Consider the following 25,956-nt stretch of genomic DNA (forward strand, 5'->3'; position numbering starts at 1 on the left):
ATAAGCAGAGTATAATAATCTAGCTAGCTATAAGCATTATTTTTATTTTGGTGCTATGAGAAAGAAAAAAATCTAATTGCCTTTTTAACACCAATGATGACAGCAGTTATGGTGATAATAGTTTAACATAAGAATTATGTCTTATTTAGGTTAATATAAATATACCCTAATAAACACTTAAAACTCAGACGCTTACAATCCAAGCCTGTTTGTGCATTCTATTAATAATAAATACAAAGAAACAACAACAACAAAGTATCTGTACTTTGAAATAAAACCGGCCATTTAATCATGAAAAAGCTAAACCAGACGTATTGTAGTAATTTACCTAATTATGAAGGTATTGCAGAATATTCATTATTTAGCTAAAGATTTTAAGATGGATTAAAGTTTAGTACATAAATGTTCTTTTCAGACTATTTTATAAATTGTGATAAAGTAAATTAAATTTACCACTCTAACATGTCTGTTTGGGGAGTTTTTTCTGTTTGTTTGGAGGGTGTGTGTGGTGCGTGCTCATTTTTATTCTGTGTCAAGTAAACATGATGGCATATTACAGAATTTGCTAGACCACTGCCTAATTATACTTTTCCATTCCTGATAAACAGAAAAACTCTAAAAGGAAACATACATCATATATTTAAGTGGGCACTGTCCACAAATAATCCATCCTAATCAATTAAACAAGATGTTTTAAAAGTAGACATGAAAAAAATGTGTAGGTTTGCTATAGCAGCAAAGTAATTACATTTTTCCCGTTTAAGGCTTGCTGGTAAATTTAAATCCCCAAATTAATTATAGAATTATAGGGAAATGGATTTCCATATGAGCAATATATCAAACTGATGAATCCACAGGCAACAGCAAATTCATTAAATGGCTTTAAATAAATATTTTGGAGATAATTTTAAAATAGTCTACATGCCACTTTACTATTTTCACATTTTAGATATGAAGCAACTGACCAACCATTCAATGCTGTGCTTTTATAGACTATCGCAATACTTGAATAGTTGAGCTGTAATAACACAAGTCATTGTAAATATAAATATTACTTCAAAATGAGTATGCTGTGAAAGTGCTTTTAGAACACTGTAGCATCATGAACTTGCAATTCATCAATCCACATGCAAGGAAGATACTATGAATTTAAAATCACAGTTTAAATATTTTCTCTAAGAATACATATTATATAGAACAGCCTGTTTGAGAAAGGCAAGAGCTCACCTTAGTATTCAGGGCAGAGAGGATTGCTTTTATTATTTATTATTTCCCTCCTTTCCCATCACCTCTTGTTACAAATGAGAGTTTTGGGCACTTCCATTATAGAAACATGAAATCATCTAGGTTTTACAGTCTGAATATAATCCTAATATATAGGAAGATTGCTATCATCTTAGCTCACAGTTTTCTCAGGGTGAAATACAGCTTTGGGCAAAAATCCCAGAGACAGCTAAATCATCAGGTAACTTCTATCTAAAAACTACTCTGTGGACATAATTACTCATTTAAATCATATCAGCTTTGTGCAGATATGATGCATAGGGGCTGCTCAAGAGATGCACCACACAGTTGTACCACTCTGATCAGCTTCCATGTCCCGTGGGTTGTTTTCAGTATCACTAAGCTTGGCCCAAGGCAAGATGAGCAAATTGTGAGTTTTTGGGCTTTCTCTGTACAGATTCAAGACATGTTTCAGGAGCAAACACCACAATTTTGGCTAGCTACCTGAAGGAAAGAAATCCAGACTGTGAGAAGAAGTGGCAGATTGACTGTCAGCTGTTTGGAAAACAGTCTCCTTCCTCCTGGTATTTGTGTTACCTTAGTCTAACAACTCCATCAACAACTCCCTCTCTCTTTACAGAGGTGTGAACTTGGGAGAAAAAATACCTCCATAGTAAGTTGCGTTTCTGCATAGAGCTGATTTTAATACATCTCTAATTCTCCTGCTTTTAGATATGGATTCTCAGACTATTGATATAAAAACTCACACAGCCAACAAAACTTCTTTACTACATTAAATTTCAATATATAGTTTGCATTAATTTTGACACTAAGGACATGGATTTGTGAGGTGTCATTGTTCAGAACTTCCCTGCACTACCAAGACATTATTATGCTTTGTGGAGGATGTATTCTCTCCAAAAAAGCACACCCATGTGTTCAAAGGAATTATTTAAAGAAAAATATACATTGACTCTAATTACCTTTTAAGATGTGGTTTGTATCCCTGCCAGAGGCACTTTGTCACACAGCATAAAAAGTTATCAGAGAGAAAAGCATTGAAATCCTGAACATTCTTCTAGAGCAGCATTTTGAACTCTCGACAGATGTCACTAATGTACCTGATTCACAGTACATGCACTTTTACATTTTGTCATTTATATTGACTTTCCATTTGACACTCTCTAATGGATAATCAAGGTCAACTAAAGCATAATCAATTAGTCTGCATTAATTGGTGGCCAGAACTACATTTTTCTTGTGATTTCCGACATATCCGTGTACTGTACATCTTCCTGCTTTCCCCAGGGTCCCCCTCAAGCATGTTGCTTCCAGAGTAATTATAATGAGTTAGAATGTCTTTGTTCAATGATATTCCTGCAAATTATTCTCCAGGAGAACCAAACAGAAGGCAAATTTTGCCTTAAAATACTCCATGCTTCTATCAAAAAATATTTTCTCTTTCAGTGGCACATTGACAGAAATGCTATAAAAGAGACCTTGACAATCAGAGTGGCAGGTAAGAAGGCAGACTGAAAACTACCCCTTCAGGAAAAGAAAATGCACCTGAATAGGGTAAAGGGAAAAAAAATAAAAAAAATCAAAAGTGCTTCTCCCTGCTGTCTAAGTATGCAGAAAGGAAAAAAATCTGTTTACATTGCACCCTTTTTGCTCTTCTGTGCCATGTTTTCTCTTCTATTCCGTACTTACCCAGATTAATCTGCTCCCAAGTATCTTGTCCTTAGCATTCCTATTAACTTTGGAAACACCTTGAATTTCTCTTTGAGCCTTATGAGAATCACAACTAAACTTCATTTGATCCTGAGAAAACAAATTCCTAATCTCAAGACTTCAATGCCTTCTAGCCCTAGTCTGAGTCATCTGAAAATACAAGAGAAAAGAAAACCATGCAATACAAGGCAAAGCCACTCATCTGACATGTAGCTGCTTTATTTTTTCCCTCAACAGACAGATAAGGATGCTTGCCCTGCTGACAATAATACCATTTGGGTTTTGCCTTTTTTCTTTGATATGTTCTATGTATTCTTCACACATATATTCGTAACTCTGTCACCTACTGTGTTAGGGACTAGTTTTCCCAGTAATTTTCCATGGCCTTTCCCTAGGCAGAAAGACAAAAATTCCAGAGCCCCAAGTCCCAGGAGGTCCAAGGCTCCAGTGCTGTCTTGGTACTTCCTGGGAGCCAAGGCTGAGAGCAACTCTTTGAGATCCATTCTCATGGACAGAGCACAGCCAGTGCTGAATGGGGGGCACCAAAGGGGCTTGACCTTAGCGGGAATTGCATCACCACTTGTCCTCCTAATTGGTGCTTTTCATCAATTATGCTGATTTTCTAAAACCTATAAAAACACACTCACCCCTGGGGGGATAGGTTTTTGTGGACATTTTTCCATAACTGTCCCTGAATGCTTTCAAATAAATATCCTCTTTTATATTACTTCCTTACTAAAATTATCTCAAGTTTCACTTCCAGGTTGGGAAAAAGGCAACAACAGGTTCTACATGTCCTGATCATTCTGTAATAACAGTGATGGAAGTGTAATTTTTGAAAGGTGATGTCCATGGAGAGGTTCCTTGTTGTTTGTGACCAGGGACTGGACCAAATGCAATGGCCTGAGGCTGAGTCAAGGGAGGTTTAGGCTGAATATCAGGAAAATGTTCTTCATCTAGAGGGTGGCTGGGCACAAGAACAGGTTCCCCAGGGAGGAGCTGGAATTCAGTGATCCTTGTTGGATCCCTTCCAACTTAGGATATTCTATGATTTTATGATTGTCCCTAGTCGCCTTGTCCTTTGTGTTCCTGGATGGTTCTGCTATACAATGATTTTTGAAGAGAAATGTGAAGTTTACCTACTTTCTGCAATAAGGAACCTCTCCCTGGACGACATCTTTCAAAAATTGCAGGGAGCAGTCCTGCAATGACATCAGACAGCGCCTGAGTCCCCTTGGAGGCATCACACTGGAGACTTAGAAAACAGGGGTGCTGCATTAACAGGGCAATCCATGGCAGTGCCATCTCAGCCTTTTTGGCATTGTCATTTGTCATAGTTTTCTGCCCCACTGACCAGTAGGAGCAGAGATTCCTTAGTCCTTTTTCTCCTGTCAGTTTCCAGGAATGTCTTCATTTTAATGGTGCTCCCTTTTAACTCAGCAAAGCAGGACTGACTTGTGTAGACAGCAAGTAACAGCTTGGGAATGACCAGCAGTCACTCTCCTAAAAATCTCTCTCTACAAGTGCAGAAATAGCATGCTAACTTGAGACCTCTCAAAGAAAACAGGGAGCTAATGGCCTCTGAAAGCTTGTCACTCTGAGGTAGACTGAGACTCTAGTTTAAGGGCTTCACACAAGTGCAACAATTATTTAGGTTGCTGCCATGGAAACTCACACTGCCAATAGACTCATGGCAAGTGTTATGAAGCTAATGAAAAAATTCCACAAAAAAAAATTTGTTTGGTAATTTCATGACCTGGGTCAGCACATTTTGGATTTTTCCACCCAAGTCAGAAGTTTCATGAAATCCACATCAGACCCCCTTCCAATATGGCTTCTGACACTGTGCTTGAGCATTCTGGGGTAGCCAGTGCAGTGACATCTGTCACAGCAATTCTCTCTGCAGGTTAATCCTTTAGTTGCCACTCCTGCCTCTTCCATGCTGCACTGCAATGTGCTCACACATGGAAGTGCCTAAAGCCAGCATGCTCAAACACAGAAGACATCAGGAGAAAGGCAATATAAAAGTTACTTTGTTTGAGGTGTGTTTTGTGTCCTGCTTGCTGTGTGTCCCATTGGCAGAGTGTCCCTAGGCCAGCAGCACCCTGTAGGGCAGAGCATGGCAGTCTTTGCACCTTTTGACCACTCCACTCATCCTTCGTCTTTTTGGACATTTTGCTTCTTACCTATTTCAAAGTAATACCTTCTAATGAAAGAGTGAGTGAGGAAGTCAATTAGCATTTATTTAGTCCCCTACACGAGACATAAACAGCATAAAATGCCAGGCTTTACTGAACATGCAGTCCCATCTGAGACATCCATCACCTTAACAACTCAAAATTAAGAACAGGTGTCCTATTCACACAAAGATAACATACAAATTCACAGGACATCTCCAAACCTCACACAGAAGGAGGAGAGGTTGTGGGAATGATCTTTGCATACTGAGGAAAAAAAGGACTTTAATTATTTAGCTTGATTTTGTCACTATAGCAACAATGACTGTTCCAGGTTTTCTGCTACTGTTGAACTTCTTATTCTGACATACAATATTGCCATGGATTGAACTTGGCTGGATATCAGTAGCCCATCAAGCTGTTCTATCACTCCCCTCCTCAGCAGGAGGCAGCAGGGGGTGGGATAAGATGAAAAAAAATAAAACCTTGCAGGTCAAAATAGCAACAGCTTAATAAAGCAAAACCAAGGCCACACAGAGAAGCAAAGGAAAACAAAATATTTTTCCACTACTTCCTATCAGCAGGTGATGTCCAGCCACTTCCTAGGCTGCTATAGACATAATGGCTGCTCCAGAAGACAAACATCTTAAGATCCAGTGCCCCTCTCCACTCCATTTCTCTTAACTTCTATTGCCAAGCTGATGCCCTACAGGATGGAATATCCTTTGGTCAGTTTGGATTGACTGTCCTGGTTGGGTCCTCTCTCAAGATGTTGCCTACTCCCAGCCTAGCTGTGAGGAGGAAGGTAGAAGAAGGTGATAATGCTGTGCCAATGCTGCTCAGCAGCAGCCAAAACACTGGTGTGCCACCAGCATCCTTCTAAATACCAATAACAAGCACAGCTCTGTGAGTGCTGCTATGGAGATAATTAAATGAGCACTGCTGGGCAGAAGATTAAGTCCATCTCAGCCAGATCCAACACAAATATTGATGCCTGTGCCCACAGCCTTCAAGCCAAATGAGAGAAGGTAGGCAGTAGATTGGTCAGTGTTTCTTTCCAGGTAACACTAAAACCTACAAGCAATTCAGCTGAAGGAGAGACAGAGGCACTGCCAAAAGGAGAAAAGAAAAACAGAAATACAGAAATACATCCGTGGCTGATGGAAGACTGACGTATCTGACAAAGTGTTATGTATTGTTTTAACACAGCATGAAAAACAGAATGACAGCCCAGTCATGCACTTAGAGCAACTCTGCCAACAGTGGTTTTCCTCTTCCCTAAGCCTTTTATGGGCCCTTTATTTCCCATGTGACATTGCAGGAACAGGTACTTCAGAGTGGTGCCCACCTCCCCTCTGCACCAGCTTGGTGTCCCACTGTAAAAAGCTGACTGAGGCCTCCTCAAATACCTCTCTACACCAGAAGGAAAAATTCCTCATCAGCCAACCAACCAAAACATTGAGAAAGGCAAGCTTTGTCATCCCAAGGCAGAAAGAAAACAAAGATGACACATGTGGCTATGGGCTGTAAATATGTGTATCACCCTGCTCTGGCCAAGAAAAGAGCTTTTAAACCTTTCACAGTATAAATCACAATTATGTTCCTCTTCCTCACAGTTAGGGGTGCCCATCAGAATTTATGTTCAGAGTCATTAGGACAAGGAGCTGCAACATGAGATTCCTGCTTAGACCATTTTGCAACTGTCTGCTCCGAAAAAGTGCCAGACTTGCCAGTTAACAAACTAGGCCTGTAAATATTTACATTTATCTATAGCATTTAGGCCTGCAATTTGCAAGTCAACAGCAGGGTTAAAGTTTACACTGTTCTGCAGTTTAGAGCTGCGAGCACTTAGGCAAAACTTTTTCCAGATCACTTTCACAAAAAGAAAGGGGACAAGTATAAAAAACATTTCCACCTGGTTTTGCAGCATTCAGTAAAATTGTTATTCCAGAGATGTTATTTAAGTTGATGTATGGAGTATCCACTTAAAAAACCAGAAATGATGAAGAGAAGCAATTCCTTAACAAACAGAATTACATTTACTTAATATTCCAAGAAGGTAAGAAAACATTGTGCCTGATTTGCACAAAAGTTACTGCTGTTATGAAACACAAAAACATCAAACAGCATTACTTGCAAATCAAAAGTCATTTAATAAATTCACTGGTGATTACCTTGGGGACAAGAAAGAACTGCTGCTTAATGGTTTATTTTTAAGAAATTGGTCAAGGAAATGAAGTTGCAATGCTTGCCATCTGTATTAAGGCTCCTGAAAACACTAAAAGGAAGAAGCCTCACAAGCTTCAAGGCTGCATGCTGAAACTTCCAGGCATCTTACCCCTGAGAAATAAACCTACATTTAAGAAGAAACAGACTACTTGTGGCATCAGTTCACACTGTGTGGAAAGTTCAAAAGAACACAGGAATGCTGCGTTATTTCATAGTGCTGGATTTATATCAGATCTGAGCTTCTTTTTTTAAAGCAGGATGATTGAGGAATTCTAAGGAATTACTTGCCCATATCTTGAATCAAGACAATCATTTTGTAATCCATCTGCCAGATTTTTGAATAAAACAACATGGAAAAAACTCTGAGGTACACATCCTATGGTAACAAACTAAAACCACAGCCAATGAAGAACAAAAAGAGTTCATGTGTACACATCTACATTTTTTTTAATATAGAGTTTATGTTGCATCCCCCTTCAAAATGGATAAATCACAAACCCTTTGTTGAAATGCATATAACTTCTTCAGAACTCTCTGAACTGTTTTTGGCCTCTTCTGAAGATGGCAAGAATTATTTTGAGTATGTCAGACAAAAAAAGTATTTGATTGCTGAGAAGAGCAGAAGTGCCAGCTAAAGAGAGAAGGATTTATAACCCCGGAAAAAGGTTGGACTAGCAGACCCTCTGTGGGCCCTTCCAACCTGACCCATTCTGTGTGATTGCTAAGGAAATCAATTTGATTAATGCCTTCATTCAAAAGTGGAGGGCTTAATTCAACAACAATACTGAACATGTAGTTGGCCTCATGCTCTTTTGCATTATTGCCTTTCCCAAAGTTGGTGCACTAGTTGCAAGAAAGGAGGGAAAGTTCGCAAGATATCATTCCTTTACTCCTAAAAGGTTTGATTGGGATCTAAAATAACAGGCTTCTGGATTGCTTATTTTTTAATTAAAATAAATATTTGTGAGGGTTCCCCCCCCTTTTTCAGAGAGATCTGTCAACTTCCAACAGCCTTTCATCATCAAGAAACACTCTAAAATAATGCTTCATTTTAAAAACACTGTTCATACACAGATTTTGTTTTCTTTCTGTTACAAGAGACAAATCCTATGGCAAAATTTTATTTTCAGTGATGGTTCCATGCTGAAACACCTATCCTGCAGGTGGGGCAGGGTAGCACACCTGGGTGCATCAAAGACTCAAGAGGGAACATAGCACGCAGATTCCCAGAAAAGAGCATATGTGAGATATTAGAGTGCACCTTAGCATTACATCTGTTTTGAGGGATTTTGGGTTTTAGAAGGAATGTTGGAGAGGTTTCTCTAGAAAGCTGTTTTTGTGGAAAAGCATCTCACTCCTTTGAGATGGGGCTGCTGTGGAAGGTGTGCTTTTTGTTGGTTCTTTTTTTTTTGGTCCTATTAAATGTTACATCCACCTTCTCTAATGCAACTGGTGAATAAGGGGACTTGCCCGCACCAGCTCTAGTTACAGAGATTTAGATGTGACAAGACTTCTCAAGCAGCTGCACAGAGGTGTCTAAGAAATTGCTAAAGCTGTTACCTACAGAGGCTGGCTAGCAACAGCAACAGCCTGGCTTCTCATTCTGCACTCATAATACAGATTTAACCTCAGGAGCTTTGCAACCCTGCTCCCATTTAAAAAGGACAGTCTTTTGTTCTCAGAACTGTGCAGAAAACATCGTTATACCTGAGTGTGCACAAACAGAAACCCGAGTTACTCACCTTGAGACCTTGTCAGAAATCACAGGACAAAAGATGAAGCTCAGCATTTGCCAAACAGCAAAAGATAAAATGTTGATCTTATTCTTTAAAATGTACTGTGTCTGAAAATAGGACGGAGAAAAAGCTTTTAAGACCTTGTATCCCAAGAAAGCATGTCTCATTTGTTCATTTCCAAAGGGATTACCTTCAAAATGTAAGACATCTTTGATAGAGCTTGTTCTCATTTACTGAAAACAAATGAAAGAGGAAGCAACGAGGGAGAGGAACAGAGATGCCCTACATTACATACAACCAATATTCTTTGCTAGCACAAGTTTAACAGAAAAACACTTTGTTTTCATGTTTTCTTCCCCAAGAGAATGCTGATATGGAACAAGCAGCAACTAAAGATGTGTCAGCTACCAACCACCTGCAACTTGAAGATCTTCAGAGAATACTGGCAATGAACAGATAGTAACTTACTTCTTTCTGTGTGTTTGTGTGTCTGTACTTATCGCCCCCACTCTCACTTAAAAACCAGTATCATGTTCTTGAAGTTATCAGATCCATGCAGAAAATCATCTCTAAGCATGAGAAAGCTGACAGAAAAATATCAGCATGGAATTACATAACAATTACAAGGAAATGTCCATTCACTTTGGTTTCCCACTTAAAGCACCAGATGAAAACGGAATAATTTAGCAAATTTTTTTGCCTTCACATAGAATTTCAGAATTGTTGAAGTTAGAAAACATATTTAAAATCAAGCCCAGCTGCCAACCCAGCACCACCACCACATTTACCATTAAATCATGTTCTCAAGTGCCACATCCACACTTAATATCTTCCTGAAAATGGTAGATTTAATATTTATGGTATAGTGTTTTGTCCTATGACTGCAGTTTGTTTTCCTCCTCATAAAAAGAAACAAAGGTCATACTTAGCACTATTATATCAGTTTCATTTCTGCACCTAACAAGGTTATTTCCTCCTTTAAGAGAAGTCTAGGATTCAGTCAAATCCTGTTCTATCCTGTTTTCATCACAGCTTTCAAAAACCTGATGTGCACAAAAATTCAGAGAATCAAAGGTTTAGAAAAATCTCAAGACAAAGACTTGGAACAGAACAATACAGCACGTTTGTGTGCATTTTCCTTCTGTCTTACAGCAGCAAAAATGTCAGAGGGAAAAGATAACTAAGCTGTACAAGCACTAGCTGGGCTGGAGGAAGATAAGTATGTTAGGACAGGATATGTGACCCAGGGAAGAAGCACAGGAGTGAGGGATCAGCCTCTCCCCTCACTTTCTGATGAAACCAAGGCTATCATGTTTCAGAAGACTGAGAAAAAAGGGGTAGGTCCACTCTATTATAAAAGGCAACATTTAAGAGAAGACAGTAAAATTCCACCATTACAGAATGGTTGAGAAAATATAGAACAATATTTCCCAGATACCTCAGTCTTTGAGCATATTCTAAGGATACAGCATCTGGCTGACTTAATAACTGAATGCTACCATTCCAGAGAAGTGTTTGCTGTTATAAATAAATATATATAATAAAATAAAATAAATAAATAAAATATAATAAAAATAGCAGAGTTATTTTTATTTCTGTACATGTGCTAATAACCACCCTCACCCTGCAAGTTTTTTCTTCCAACTTCCACTATTTCACCTTTACAATAAAGAACTCTTCTCAATGATAAATATGAGAAATGACTCAATAACTATTATTTAAAAACCACATAAATAGAAGGCTGGTTAGGAACAGCATAAATCATCTTAAAGCAGAAAAAGTAGGGGGTTTACAAAAACCGAGAAAAAGGAAGTGCAGAGCTGGAAGGCATTCAAGTGAGAATTTAGACTTTTCAGAAGCCCATGTTTTAACAATGTCATTACAACCAAATCACTGCATAATCACAGAAGGAAATGTTTCCAAGCAAGTTTCCCTCATGCTGTTCCCAGAAGACCTGTCCCAAACATGCAAGAACAGAGCAAGAAACAAGAAATGTTTTAATTAGGCTATTACTCTATTAACTTAACTCATCTGGGAAATACCAGCAATAACTTATTCAGCCTAAATTGTCATTCTTTAATTGCTTTACCTAATAAAAGGCTGTCTTCAGTGGCCAGTCTTTCACAGCTGCCTTACAACCTGTTGTGGGCACCCCTTCAGGTAGGTTAAGGGAGATCTCTCCTCAAAATCTGCTTTAACCTACCTGAAAGGGTGCCCACAAGAGGTTTTCAGCCAGCTCTCCTAAAGCTCCAGCTTCAGTCCCCAGAGCATCTCTAAGCTCTCATTCACATGTCACAAACATGACCTAACTTCCCGGCATCACACTGAATCCCTGAGCTGCTGGGGAGGGAAGACAGAGCAGGATTAATGGCAGAAGGAGGAGCAAAGAATGATTACCCAAGTTCACCATAAGGCAATGTGTTCTGCCAGGTGCTCTTTCACCAAAAGGGCGACTGTCAGAATGAGCAGAAAAGACCAAAATGATCTGACACTCAAACACCTGGTGGCCAGGGTGGCAAGGAACCCTGAAAAAAGCAATAAAATGATCCTTCAAGCCTATTAATTAATAAACATGTGACATTCATCAGTTCAAACAGTTGCAAAACTACACAGGTCTTATAAAACTAGTTTGCTTCCCCTCCTCAACAATACACAGAGATGAATAGAAATGATACAAGGAAGAGAGAAGCATCAACCAAGCCATGGGACGTGTGCGTCGTTAGTTACATAAATTTAGCATGGAGAGGCTTAAAGAGCAAGCCATAAACATCTCACTACCCATAAACATCTCACTACCCAGGCAGGAGTCATCAGCATTCTCCCAGCAGCAGCAGCACGCTGCAGAGTAGGAGTTTGAATTCCCTCCAGCAGCTGACAGCACAGCAGTGCATATGCAAAGTCTTCAGAGCCATAAGCCTTGCTTTAAAGTTGAGCACACAGTGCATCTCAAGACAGTTTGCCAACTTCATTGGGAAAATATCAATGCATTACTGTTAAAAGCCTGTATATGTATGTGCCTGTCTCACAAAAGTCTGAATGGCATCAAGTTAACCAACTTTAGCAGGTCTTTTCCTAAATCCATGATATGTTTTTAAATGCAGATGCATTAAGGCAGCTTTTAAATTACAGAGTGCTGTGGCTTGATATAGAACTGCAGTGAAGGTATCTGTTGTTTTGTAATCAGCTACCTGTGATCTCTGAGATCTGAGGAGAATTCCAGTGGGGGAGTTAAAGGTTTAATCCAGCTGGGAGGCTTTGATCTGCTAAAAAGACATTTTAGAGATGAATCTGAAAAGAATCAGGGTTTCAACCTGTTCTTCTTTGTTCAACCTTGTTCTGTTGCCTAACAAAACCTGCACATGCTAGACTTGCAGTGGATTTGACTGTAAAGCCTTTATTTACCAAACATTTCTAATGTATTATATTGCTTTATATAGCTGGCTTCTATGCAATCATATAAAAAATCTTGCCATGTTCAGCGCTCTAAGATTTCTTTCCTAATGTGATTACTTATTTGAAAAACATGGAAGAGGACAGATAAAAGAAGGAATTACCAGTAATATTTCAGATGGCTAGTTTATCCCCCATCCACTACTTTGGCAGCACTAGATCATGAAGTGTTTCCCTTGTGAAGTCACTAATAGATTGTCAATCAAATTTCTAAAATAAATATCCTGTGTGTTACAGTCACTTTCACTATGCTGATCTGTTTTTTTTTTTCCTGCCCCCAAAATGGATCTCCTTTAAGAAAAACTGAGTATAGATTCTCAAATGATCTAGGAATTTCTGATATGCTTATATTTAAGCTACTATAAACCTCTTGGTTGGCATATTTGAAACGCCCTTTCTACCCAAGAAATCCTTCCAGAAACCAAATAAAACCCAACCAAACACAATCCCCCACCAAACAGGATTATTACATGCTGGTGTCATTATAATGATTCTAAAGAAGAAGCAGAAATTAGAAGGTTGTGTGACCTACTAAAATATTGACTCTTCAAACAGTAGGGCTGTGTTTAAATAGATGTAAAGAAACAGCAAGTGCCTTACCTGCTACTCCAAGGATCCAAATCATCGCCCACTATCTACATTCATTCCTAGAAAAATTGATTAAAGAATTTCTTGACATTTAAAATTACTTCATAGCCTAGGTGGTTTTGTGGTCAGGAAGCAAGTCAATGGCTTTACAAATAGCAGAAGAGAGGGTCAGAAGAATTATTTCATGGAGGGAAATGTTACTCTCATGTTAACAAATCCTATGCAGGAGAGTAGGACCCTCAGTGGAGACTGAAGGGAACTGGAGGGTTAAACTACCAAGCCTAGCTGACACTTGGCAAAGTCTTTCTTTTCACACCCTAGTTTACTAGCAGGAAGAAAGATATAGAGAAATTAAGTAATTCTGTTTTGGGGTGGTCCTATCTTAATGAATATAACTTGAGATACCTCAGTGTCAAGCCTTCAGAAGCTCACAAATTTTCTTACATCCTAGAACCCCAGCAGCTCCAGCACTACCAAAATTGAAGTGAGAAGCACCAGCATTGGGTCTTTTTATTGTTGTTGTGTGTGTGTGATAATACACTGTCTTCAATGAATGGAAAACAATAAAGAAATATTGCCAACACTTACCAATGTGGTAAGTCTGCAATGCACCCTAGTCTTGGGTATATTTATAAAAATATACCAGCTCAGGTCACAAAGTTTTCTATGCTTGAATGAATATGGGCACATTCATCATCACTTCATCTGGAAAAGAGAAATTTCAAGCAAATCTCACAGAAAAACTCATCTTAAATATAGGAACTAGCCCAAGTGTTATAAAGACAAATAGAGAGACAGCAGATCAAAGTGGTGCCAATCCTTGGAATAGCCTTCTAAAACTCTGAGGTTAGGAATACTATTAGAAATGATGAAGCAAATGACACCTAGTGCCATCAAAACCCTGCATGTGTTCAGTCCATGTCATTTCACACAATCTACTCCAGAGGGAATTATAGTTGTGCGTAAGGTTTACAGAACTCACATGAGGCCATGCACACCATATCATGATATCGCACACTGCAGCAAAAACAAAACCTTTTATTTTAAAGATTAATAAAGAGTTTCTGTTATCATCCCCTGTGCCTTAAAACCTTTGTAAAAATCAGGTATCTACCTCAGTATGTGGAATACAAGAACTTAAATTTATTCAACTCCCTCTACAGCTTAGCCACAACAGAGCTCCTTGCAGTGGGCAACACATTTTTAACACATTGCTTTATCAGAGGCTTGTCATGGGAAATAACTTAAAGTAATTTATTTAATAAGATTGCCATGATAGCCAATAACATTTCAACAGGAAGGTTGCTCTTTGGACTAATTAAAACTAAAGCTTTGGAGACCTTTGGGCTCCTCTCCCCCTATCCCCCCCATCCAATTGCCTTCAAAGGCATGAGAGATGAAGAGTCTTTCTCAAGTTGTTTACTAAACGTAATTTGATAGATTTTTGAGCTCTACTAATGAGCTCATGTGTCTTGCATATTAAATATTGTGACAGAATAACTCTGGGAATGCTGAGTCCTTGGTCCTTGGACTACATAAAGAACTGATCTAATGAAGGTCCCAACTCCCTCTACACTTTGTGACTCAGTATTATAATATTATTCCTACTCTATTTTTCCTGCTTGCATTTTTTATCTTTCTGGACATGGCAGCAGGTTATATTTGTAAATATAAATATATATGATAAAATATAAATATAAAGCTGTGTTCATTTTAATACATGAATTTGACTGTAGGTATAATACAGAAAATTTGCCTTAAATTTTACGTATTACCTTCATTTTTGTATTTCTTATGAGACAAGACAAAACAGAAAAATACATGGAAAGTACTTTACATTTGGTCTTGGCTTAAAATTGACAAGTCTTCTGCTAAACTCATCAACCAAAGGCACCGTCCAAAGTTTCTCTTATGGTAGGTTTTCCTGACTAAAGAAAAAACACATTGTGACCTTGTCTGATCCTACATGGATACCTCATCCCCATAGAGGAAAGCTAAAGAAACAAACAAACAAACAAACAAAAAAACCACCACCAAGGGAAAAACTAAAAAAAAAAAAAACAAAAAAAAAACCCACAAAAAACCTCAAAAAAACCCCACCCAATAAACCCACAAAAAACCAGTTGAATGGTCAGTTCAGTTGTTTCCATGCTACCATTATCACACAGATAAGTTTGTATTAGAATGGATATATGTGACTGAAAATGATTAAGGTTAATGCAAGATTCTGTTGGCACAAAGTTCTCATATGAAGAATTTTTTTTTTCTTATTCTAGCTCAGGTAATCAGGTAATTTTTCCTCCTCTAACGATGGGAGGGGAGAATAGAAAGAACACAATACAGTTGAGTTTTACCTGTCATAATTGGCATAACATTCCAATTGAAGTAATGAAAACCTTAAACTCTTGCTTAGAAATACAAAAAAAATTTCAATCACCAGTCCTTTACTTATTTTATACCAAAGACATAATAATAAAATTTGAAATTCTGCCATCTCTTCTACGATTGCTGAAACAGAGGTATACCTTAAAATAACATGCAAATAATACAGTGTTTGCAGTCTGTATGGTTTTTCTTCTCTTTACATAGATATATCCCACAGCTAGTTAATATTTAATAATTTGCAATAGAATATGTCAGGATATATATATATATACATATAAACATAAAAGTATCTAATCTTATATATTTTATTGAACACCATTTCATTGAAATCTTGCTGAAGTAATTCCTATAGCAGTCTGGTCAGAGCAGAACTCCAGCATGAGAGGCACACTACAAGTAAATAATGCCTCCAACACAAAGATTTTACTGTCCACTGGAAAGTCAGCCAGATCCAACTAATTTTTAAAGTTAAATGGAAAAATTGGAGAATAAAAGAAGTATCTAATTTCTAAAATGAAAGATCTCCTGTTTTTTCTTTTCCCAAAATATATATTGTGAACAGAAATTTTAAAAATATTTTTTAGGGATACTACTCCTAGTCAAACTCAGATAAGATTTTTTTTTTTTCTTAATTTTTCAAGCACCTGAAGTTTCTAAGAAAATGTGTTTCTGGTTAAATATTACAATCAGACTGACAGATTTATCAAGAAAACTCCAATCTCAAACTTTGCCCAGTTTATTTCAGATCCTTTTTCAAAATCAGAAAATGAACAGTTGAAAAGCAAGAATCATTGTTGGCCAAAATTAGAAGGTCAAAAAATGATAATTTTCAGCAAACTTAGAAATTAATTTAAGAAGTGAAAGATTTTATGTGATCTACTATTGTGATATATTTTTTCTTAAACAAACCAACCTACTTTCTGCCAATACATGCTATTTAGTCAAAACAATTACAAATTATACACTACAGATCCTTCTAAATATTTATTTTGCTTGGAAAATTTATTACTCAGACCAGTTAACACTCTCATTTATCTAGAAATATCTTCCCATTTAACCTGATTCATTTCAAGTCACTAGCATGCAAGCAAAACGAAATAAGGGGATTGTGAAAGCAACAGGCAAACATTTTCTTGATATTGTTCAAGATATTTTTGATTTCTGGAGATTCTACCAGATGCATCTGTTGGTTTGCTGCAATGCTAACACACTGAAAAACCTTCAGGTACCAAGAGCCCTGATTCTACACAGAATGGAACGCTGAGGACAATTTTTCTCCAGTTTCTTGAGATCATCAGGGATGAATTCTGCTGTTTTTCTGGCACTACTCCTTGAGCTGCCATTTTCCACACCCACTTTTAATGTTCATCAGCTACAGAAGCCACAAATCATACAAGCACACAGGTGGAACTGACACGTTAAGCCCCTTGCAATCACTCCTCCATGGTAGGAACAGCCATGGTGTCTTTTAGAGACAGGCTGAAGTATGGTTAAGGAAAAAGTCACAGGCTAACTACTTTTTGTGTAAAAAATTTATCCCAAAGTGGTTTTTCCAGCCTATTTTTAGTCCGTGTCTCAAAGCTGTTATGTGCTTAAATAGGGTATTAGGAGAAATGTGTTTGCCTGGTCACTCACAGAAAAATGTTCTGTATAAAAGTTGCATGAAGGAGCAGCACAACTGAAGAAAACAAGCAAAGAAAAATAAAAATCCATCGCCCATCCTCCCAAAAAAACATCAACAACAGAAAATCTCCAAGCAAGCAGGGAAAAAAAACACACACACAAAAAAAAAAATCTGGAAAAAATCATAAATGCTTATGCCAAATTCCCTATGCAAATGCCAGATAGTGAAAAGTACATTCACTATTTTTGCTGCATTATTATTTTTAAGCAAGAAAAAAAAAAAGGAAAAATAAGAATTTAACTTATTAACAAACAGGCTTGACTATTATTATGTCAGAAGATGTACAGCAGGCAGTTCACCAATACATATTCTGGAATGAAATATCTATCAAATGGAAATTTTTCAGGGGTAACAATACAACTTCTTGTGACTTGCTGTGATTCCTAGAGTTCAGAAGTAATCTGCATGTCATCCAAGACATCAAATACTTCTGACTTTACATAATTTAATAATAAAACCTATTCTGGGATACCAAATAATAAACCAAAATATGGCTCATAATTATTTAAGAGAATTTCAGCAATTCACAACAGTTAAACTAATCCATCCACCAGCAAGTCCATGGTTGAAACAATATAGCTGTGTCTATAACAGCTGAGCAAAAAAGAGAGAAAAATAAAGACATATTTCAATTAAAAATATAAGAAAACTACCACATTGTCTCTAGCACAAATCCCACATTCCTCTTTAGACAAATTGCTTTACCTACTGATCAAGAACCATCTGTTCGCACCTCCTGCTCCCTCTGCCCCTCCTCCTTTCTTTTTCTTTAAACAAAACCTTTCCTTTTAACCTTTTGAGGCTAGTTCACTATAATTAGCTAAAAGTAGCAGGTATCACACAATTTATTGCACAGCAGACAAAGCAGGAGCAAGAGGCATTCAGAAATGACCCAACCCAGCTCTTGGATAACATTCAACTGAGTCCATTATGGAGACAATAAAAGTTCAGGGTCTGGCTCAAGCAGACACATAGTCCAGCTGTATGTGGCAGCTAACTCCCATAATCTTGTTTCAGATATTTTTATTGCCTCAAGCATTAGAATCTATTGAGCTTCAGCCAAAAAGTCCAGCTTCTATAATTTCTTTCCCTTGTAGTAGCAGTGAGAAACTTATGCTTGAATGACACTGAAGGTCATTCACCAAAAAGGGAAATAAAAATCAAGGAAACTCATCTCCTCCTCAAGTTAAAATTCTGTCTTAATAAAGCCCTGCTTCTTTCAGCTACTCATCTAGAGTACAATCTAAAGAAGCTCTGTCTCCTCATAATGTAAAGGTGAAAAAAAAAATGAATTATTTTCGTAAATTCACAGGGAAAGATAGTCTGATCCTTCCTGAAGCATTGAGGGTGCATCATCTATGTCATTTCCCATTTTAGTGGGCTTCAGTAAGAATGCCTGTGCTAAACTGATAAATAGTTGATAAAGTTATCCAGACATTTGTCCCTGAATTTCTAAAATCTTCTGTGCCTGCTCCATAAAAATAGGGGTCTTGATGTATTATTTATTAGTAATATGTCCTTCAAGTTACGTGGGATATTAACCTACTTTAATGGTCTTGGTTCAATCAGCAGAAGAAAACCACAGGGAAAAAAAAAACAAACATGAAAATGCGATCTTGATAAACCAGAAATCCATTAATTAAGAAGTTTCAGGTTATTTTCTTACAGTTTTCTCTATTATCTCTTCTCAAGCCACTCTAACCATGACAAGAATGTTTATACACTAATGCGTGCATATGCATATTCATTAATATTCTAGCACGTTAAATATAAAAATCACAAACATATTCCACAAAACAAAGTTGGTCTGAATACTGAGAAAAGGGAAACCGACAAGGTTTGCATTTCAAATGTCAAATTAGAAGCATACTCATTAGAGTTTCCAAAGAAAACAATTCCAAAAAGAAGTAGGAGGTGCATGAACAAAAGCCACACAATGAATTATTTGTCAGCTCCAGCTGGAAATTATTTTTTTACCTTTAATGGAATAAATATAACTCCAGTTTTTATACTTTGAAGACTATTTTTGCAGCTGTGGCACTACAGAAGTGAACAAAAGCTGGGTGAACACAGCAGACAAGGAATGCTTTTTCAGTCACTGAGAACTTCACTAGGCTGCCACAACTTCTTAAATAGGGTAGGAAGTGGCTTAGCCACTCCTCTGACAGTTCCCTCAGGACCTACAGATGTGTCTGATCAGGTCCCATGGACTGGTGCACCTCCAAGGTCCTTAGATGGGGGATTGTTCCTCCTCTCAGCCCCTGCCTTTGCCTTCTGGGCAGTGTGGCTGGAGCACTTGACAGTGGAGAAGGATGCACAAAAGTGCATCAGCTAACTCAGTTTTCTCCATGTCCCAGGTAACCAGGTCTCCTGTGTCCTTGCAAAATGGGTGCAGATTTTTTCCTATTCCTCCTTTTATCACTGACATGTCTATAGGAGCATGTTTTGCTGCCCTTGACACTCCCTGGCTGGGTGTGACTCTATCAGGGTGGAATGGATAAATGTGGTATGTGATAGGGAGTAAGTTGCTTGGTTTTATTTGGTTGCTTTCTTTTTTTAAGATATAGAGATCTATATTAAATAACATACTGTATGAGGTCAGGGTACACTTGATAAAAGAGAATCACTTTACTGGTGGGGAGAGAGGGAGAAAAATCAACTGTCTTAGTTAGACTAACTTTCTTAACCCTAAGAACTTCCTAGAGTGGTTCATGGCTTTATCTCATGTTTAGTAGTCAGTCCATACACTTGCACTGTTGATTTATTTCACTATTAGAATTCTCCAACTAGAGATGCTGAACTGTCTAACTTTTATTGTTCACTTCAAACTACTCTTATGAGCAACTGAACCCTGCGAAGATGTCAAAAGAAGAAAAATCTTACAAGCTTATTTTCTGTTTAGTGGACTGTAAGCAATATAAATATTAAACAGACTGTGCATCTTAAGTATGCTATGAATAAAGATTCAAAATACTGAAAGGAAAACCAGACAAAACAGCAGAATGGCTTTGAATACAATATAAGGGCTTGTTTGTTTGCTTTCTCCAAATAAACTATTTTCTTTAAATCAAACAAGGGAAAATATAAGACATGACGCAAATTTTAAATAAGACATAAAAGTAAATACAAGATACCGTCTAAGAGATCTCTTGTTTATATTATTATACTACATTAGTAGAATACTTATGGGTAGTTTTATAGGTCATCATTTGAGCAAACAAATCATAAGACATTGTCAGATGACAAACAGTAGAAGGAAGAATTCTTGTCAGTAAAATGCCAAATAAAATTATGAAGTGCATATATTTTAGAGAAGAAGTCAGAAGAGGAAATAAATACAACTTCCAAGAGAAATTCTTGAAATCATGCACCTAATAATAATTCCCAGAAATTACAGGTTGCGGCGAGGTGTAGCTGGCCTTCTAGGTCAGCGTCCGGCTGGCTGAGGTTAAGGCCAACACCCAGCTGCATCCTTCCAGCCCCCCTCAGCGTCGTAAGGGCTGTGCTGGTTGCAGACTGGATCGCTGCTAAACGACGAGAAGGAAGGAGCTGGACACTCGCTGGGGGCGAAATAGGTTTATTGGAAAACCCATGATGCCAACCACGGAGTGACCCCCTGATGTACCAGCGAATGACCCAGAACAAAAGGTGCATCAGGGTTATAAAGGGAAGGGGTGGACCCGGGAGGGGTTTACAGAAGACCAATAGGGGAAGAAGAGGGGATGAGCTTAACACAAATGACATAGTGTGTTGGAGAATTTTGCTCAGATGTGGCTTGAAGGAAAAAAGGCCATGAAAATATCCAGCTGATGGAAAAGTAAAAGGCAGCTGTGAGGAGCAAATTCGCAAAGCCTGTTTCTGTAAACAACAAAGTTCTCAGGCTGTTTTTTCATAACAGGTAAATATCTTGTCCTTGGCTAAGTTTTGGGAAAGCAAAAGTGACAAACATGAAGGCTTTGAGAACCATTCATATCAGGGTGGGAAAACAAATCTTGGTTTCAATAACAAACTACAGGTATTGAAAACAAAAGGAGGGATTAATGTGTGATCTGTAACCTATGATGAGCTCGGGTTTTGCAATATGTATGAGCTTAATTAACACTGTTATAAAATGAGCATGATGGATGAATAAATCGGAGTTCAATGCTGATCAGAGGATGGGTCGTCTCCCTTCGCTTTCTACAATAGTGGAGAGCCCAATAGGTACAAGGCTCCTGGGACCACAGCCAACCACAACCCCCAAAGAGGAGAAGCTTCTGGAATGCTAGGTGGAGTGGGAGGGTGATTGACTTGGCCCAGGGAGGAGAAAAGGCATACATATAAGGGAAAAAGGGGAGGAGGAATTATATAACCTAAAAGATTGACAATATAACTGGCAGGGCTGTGGCGGGAAAACTGAGGAGGGCAGAACCATTTTTGCCAAAATGGGGGGGAGCAGATACATAAAATGGGGGAGGAATTAAATGAACTTAACGAACACACTACAACAACAGGTGGTGAGGTCTTCCATAGAGGTTTACTGTGGCATTAACTTAAATGAAACTAAAGTTGAAAAACATAATTTAAAAAAAACCAGAAGAGTCAAATTGAAATTCCAGGTGCAGCAAGTCTCAGACAGAGTCAGATATTTTAATGTGGTCTAAGTAGCCATAGCTTTAAGGTCCTCTGACCCTTTTTGATTTGAAGTTTCTTTTACTACAGCTATTATATCATTGGGGATGGAAAACCCTCTTGTGTGGGCAGTGGGCAGAATACTGATGATGTAACTCATGATTATGTAGATGGAGAATGTAATTGCTGACTTTCAAAAATAGCAGTAGCTAATTCCCCCATGACCTCTTTGAGCCAGTGGAAGCTGCTGAAGGAGATATCTTCATAGAGTAATTAGGAAGCCTGGGGATATGACTCTCTCAGGAGGGTTATCTTAATTCTATATTTTGCTATTTGTACAGCAAATTTTAATGCATCTAATAATTTATTTTTTTAAAGTGTCATGATGCATCAGCTACGAGATTGATATAAGGAGAAAGAGAAGTGGGGGAAAAAAGGCAAAGGTAGCAGATTGGGAAGCACAGATTTCCAGTATCCAGTGAAATTAAACCTTCCACTATTACAATTCAGACAGAGTTTTAGTGAGTCACATCCACAATGCCCAGCCTGGCATCCAACCACATCAATAAATAAACTAGTTGAGAAAATATTGTATTTGACAGAGTTCTCTAAGAGCCACAAGCTAAGAGCAGTCTGCACTGAGGACAGGAAAGCAGTCATTGGTAAAAACATAACAACACTGAATAACAAAAACCATAAAATATTCCACTTCTCTTTCAAGGGACATTTTTCTACTATGATTCAGCTTCAGTTTCATTGCAAGCTCGGTAGTAGATTCATCCTCAATTTGGATTTCTTTGTGGAGCAGACATTAACATCTGAACCAAAGTGAATTAACAGGAGCATGAACCTCTTTCAGGTGAATTTAAGCTCATATAATCCTAATTATGAATTAAATGCTGGAGGCTACCAGCATTTAGCTCATTTCACCCATACAGGTGAAATAAAAATAGAAAAACAGAAATCTGATTTATCCCACACTCTTTCAAAATAAATATTTGTTTCCACAGAAAATATTTTCTAGATCACATTTTCATGATCTTTTCATGAAGACTATATATGACATAACTTTTAAGGTTCAGAGCAAAGTGGACATCAAGTCCCAAAATATCGCCTTGTTATGATGAGCACCACATCACAAACCTCCTTCATTAAAAGGCACAATAGCTATTTTTGCTAGCTATAGAGGTTCAAAAGGCAGGATGCCAAGGTGTACATAGAAAATTCTTACAGCCACCTTTCTTTTTAAGTGAGGAAAAAGAGCTCTAATATGTCAACATGGGAGTCTCTGCCAATAACTACAGAAATTGATGAAGAGTGCAGTGCCTCAGTACCAAACAGAGATTACAGACCAGGCTGTTCAGATGCTAAGATCTGGAATTTGCCACTGACACGATCATCTCTGCATTACAAAGTACTCCAGTCCAGGCTTTCTATTCCCACAGATTAGTACCTAAAATTATTTCTGAAAGGTACCACGGGAAAAGTATAGAACAAGAAAAGTTTGTCTTGCTCTTATCTAGGTTTTAAGTAGCAAATTATAATTTTTTTCATCCTTACTCCCCATCTGTTCTAGAAATAAAGCTATTTAGAAGTTTCACCTTCTGAAATTAAAACAAGAACTCTGGGAGAGCAGTCAGTGTTCCACAAGGCAAACACCAGACTCTTTAGTGAATTATAACACAAAATCTTTAGAAAGTAGACATCTAGGAATCATTCAAGGATACCATGTTCCCAGAAGTTAAACATTTCACATAATCACTTCTACTTGAAATACTTAAGACACTGAAAATTCCACCTAACCTAGTAGAAAATGTGAAGTCTCCTATTTATTTTTTTTACTCTATCTGCCAAGATCTGGACTAGCTACAATAATGCAGATAGCCAAGATGCAAAGGGAAGCACTTTTAATGTACTGGATCTACCATGTATTATTTTTAATCACAATTATTTTATCTGGTTTCATACATTAGATAATGTGAATATATAAAGTAAGCTTAGATGAGAATCTGTATCCATGATCACTGGCAGAAAACTTAGATTGAAAAAACCAAAAAAATATACAGCCATAACAGTGTCTAGAGAATCAGGGGTTCCATAAGAGTTTTCAAACAATAAAATACATCCAAAAACAAACCCTAAGGCATGCAGAAACCTAGCATGTTTCTAGGGACCTAAACAAACACAAAAAACTTAAGGTTTTTCATTGTCTCCGGAGAATCACATTTAAGCTTTAATAGTGACAAAAGCAAAACACACTGCTCACACTTTTAATTTACCACAATGCAGCTGTTTAGAATGAAGTCAGAAATCACAGTGCTCATAAGCCCATCACATTATTTGCTGCATTGTTGTCCCTGACAATACCTCAAGGTCTTCCTTCAGAGCACAGTGAGAAATACTTGAGAATAACACAGATGTTTTTACTACAGCCTTCCTTATGCTCTCACACCATCAGTACAAAACTCCATTTTGCCATCAGCAAAAGAGGAACAAAATAATCCACCCACAAAATTTTTATTAGAACAGTTTCCTTTAGAAAGGGAAGCCATACTGTTGCATATATCTACCATCAGTCAACACTCAGGTTAATCCAACATAATCTGATTAAGTAATTTCTAATTAACAGAGATAACTACCAGAATTAAAATTAAACAATCATTTTGTGTCTTTATCTTCTTATGTGCCCTGTGCATAGAGACACACAAAAAACCCCAAAACAAACAATAACAAAAACCACCATAGCAAGTGCAACGGCAACCTTTGTCACAGAAAATGTCTGTAATAAAATGAATATTTAACTAGTTGATGTCAAGGTAAACCACCATGCACTGCTCTCTCACTGACTACACAGCCCAAATCCTCATCACACTATGTAAATACATTGAACAGTGACAATTTTCTCTGGGTAAATCCATACAACCTCACTGTACCTAACCATGGCAAGATGATGGCAGTGGCAAGCTCTGCCAACAGACAGAAAAATCACGTAATGAATTGTACCCAGGGACTGTCCAGGACATCCACCCAGGAAGAGCAGGAAACAAAACCAGAGTAGCCTGTAATACATCAGTGAACCATCCAGGAGACAGGACAAGAATTGAAAAAAACACCAAACCCAAAAACTACTCACAGTGTAGGTGTGGAGTCCACGCAATCAGTAAGTCAGAGCAGCAGAGGCACCAACAGAAGGCACAGCTCACAGCAAGCTTGGGCTCCCAAACCTGTGAGCCTGGCAGAGGTGTGGGTGTCACAGATAGGGCTGGGAGGAGAAACTGAGGCTCATTGCCCTGAGAAAAGGCACCTGGGAGACCCTCCAGCAGCCTGCCAGTACCCAAAAGGAACATACAAGAAAGTCAAAAAGGGATTTTTTTACAAGGGCCTATAGTAATAGGACAAGGGGAGATGGCTTCAATCTGAAAGAGTGCAGGTTTATCTTAGATATTAGGAAGAAATTCTTCACTATGAAGGTGGTGAGACACTGGAACAGGTGTCTCAGAGAAAGGGGCAGAAGGCCTCTGTAGATACAGGGAGGCACAGAGATAAGGAAAGAGGAGGCAGGCTACCCAAGAGAATTACAGGCACATTATCTGAGTGGGAATGTGTCACAGCACACGTCACATTTGAAATAGCCACAATCACAGAGTATTATAAAATTACAGAAGGCTTCAACCCATACAGAGTAACACCTTACCTCGCGAGAAGGCTGCAAGCAATTACCCTTCTTTTGTTTCAGCCCAGCCTTTTATACCCTGATGTTAATGCATTGCACCTGTGTGCCCTCTGTTCCCTTTGGGATTGGTCAGTGCCCCTGGGCACTCCATGGCTCATTACCTTCAATGCTGCTCACCTGCTTTTCACAGCTGTAGCCCATTGGGGATGAGGCTCAGCCCAGCCCCACTCCCAATCATCACAAACTGTGTACCTACAGGAATGGACAGGTGAGACAAACCAGAGCTCAGGTAGAGCTGGAGGACATGAAGTTCAAAGACTGCATAAACAAGAGTGGTTCTGACTGAAAGAAAGCTGAGAAAATCACAGATTATTCATATATTCATAGAAGGTTAAGGGTTAGTAGCCATGTTAAAGATCATTTAGTTCCAACACCCCCTGCCATGGGCAGGGATTCCTTCCTCTAGAC

The 25,956-nt window shown here is 38.1% G+C and overlaps 1 long non-coding RNA gene across 2 annotated transcripts in view; it reads right to left on the reverse strand.

Annotated features, from left to right (window-relative positions):
• Nucleotides 1–25,135, reverse strand: part of LOC135443231 (uncharacterized) — an 89,862-nt gene extending 64,727 nt beyond the window's left edge. For both annotated transcript variants that reach the window (XR_010438903.1, XR_010438901.1), the window contains exon 1: nucleotides 24,949–25,135. This is a non-coding gene — a long non-coding RNA (uncharacterized LOC135443231). The remainder of the gene's footprint in view (nucleotides 1–24,948) is intronic.
• Nucleotides 25,136–25,956: the final 821 nt, after the last annotated feature.

Source organism: Zonotrichia leucophrys, chromosome 1 (genome assembly GCF_028769735.1).
Source record: "Zonotrichia leucophrys gambelii isolate GWCS_2022_RI chromosome 1, RI_Zleu_2.0, whole genome shotgun sequence".
Taxonomy (NCBI): domain Eukaryota; kingdom Metazoa; phylum Chordata; class Aves; order Passeriformes; family Passerellidae; genus Zonotrichia; species Zonotrichia leucophrys.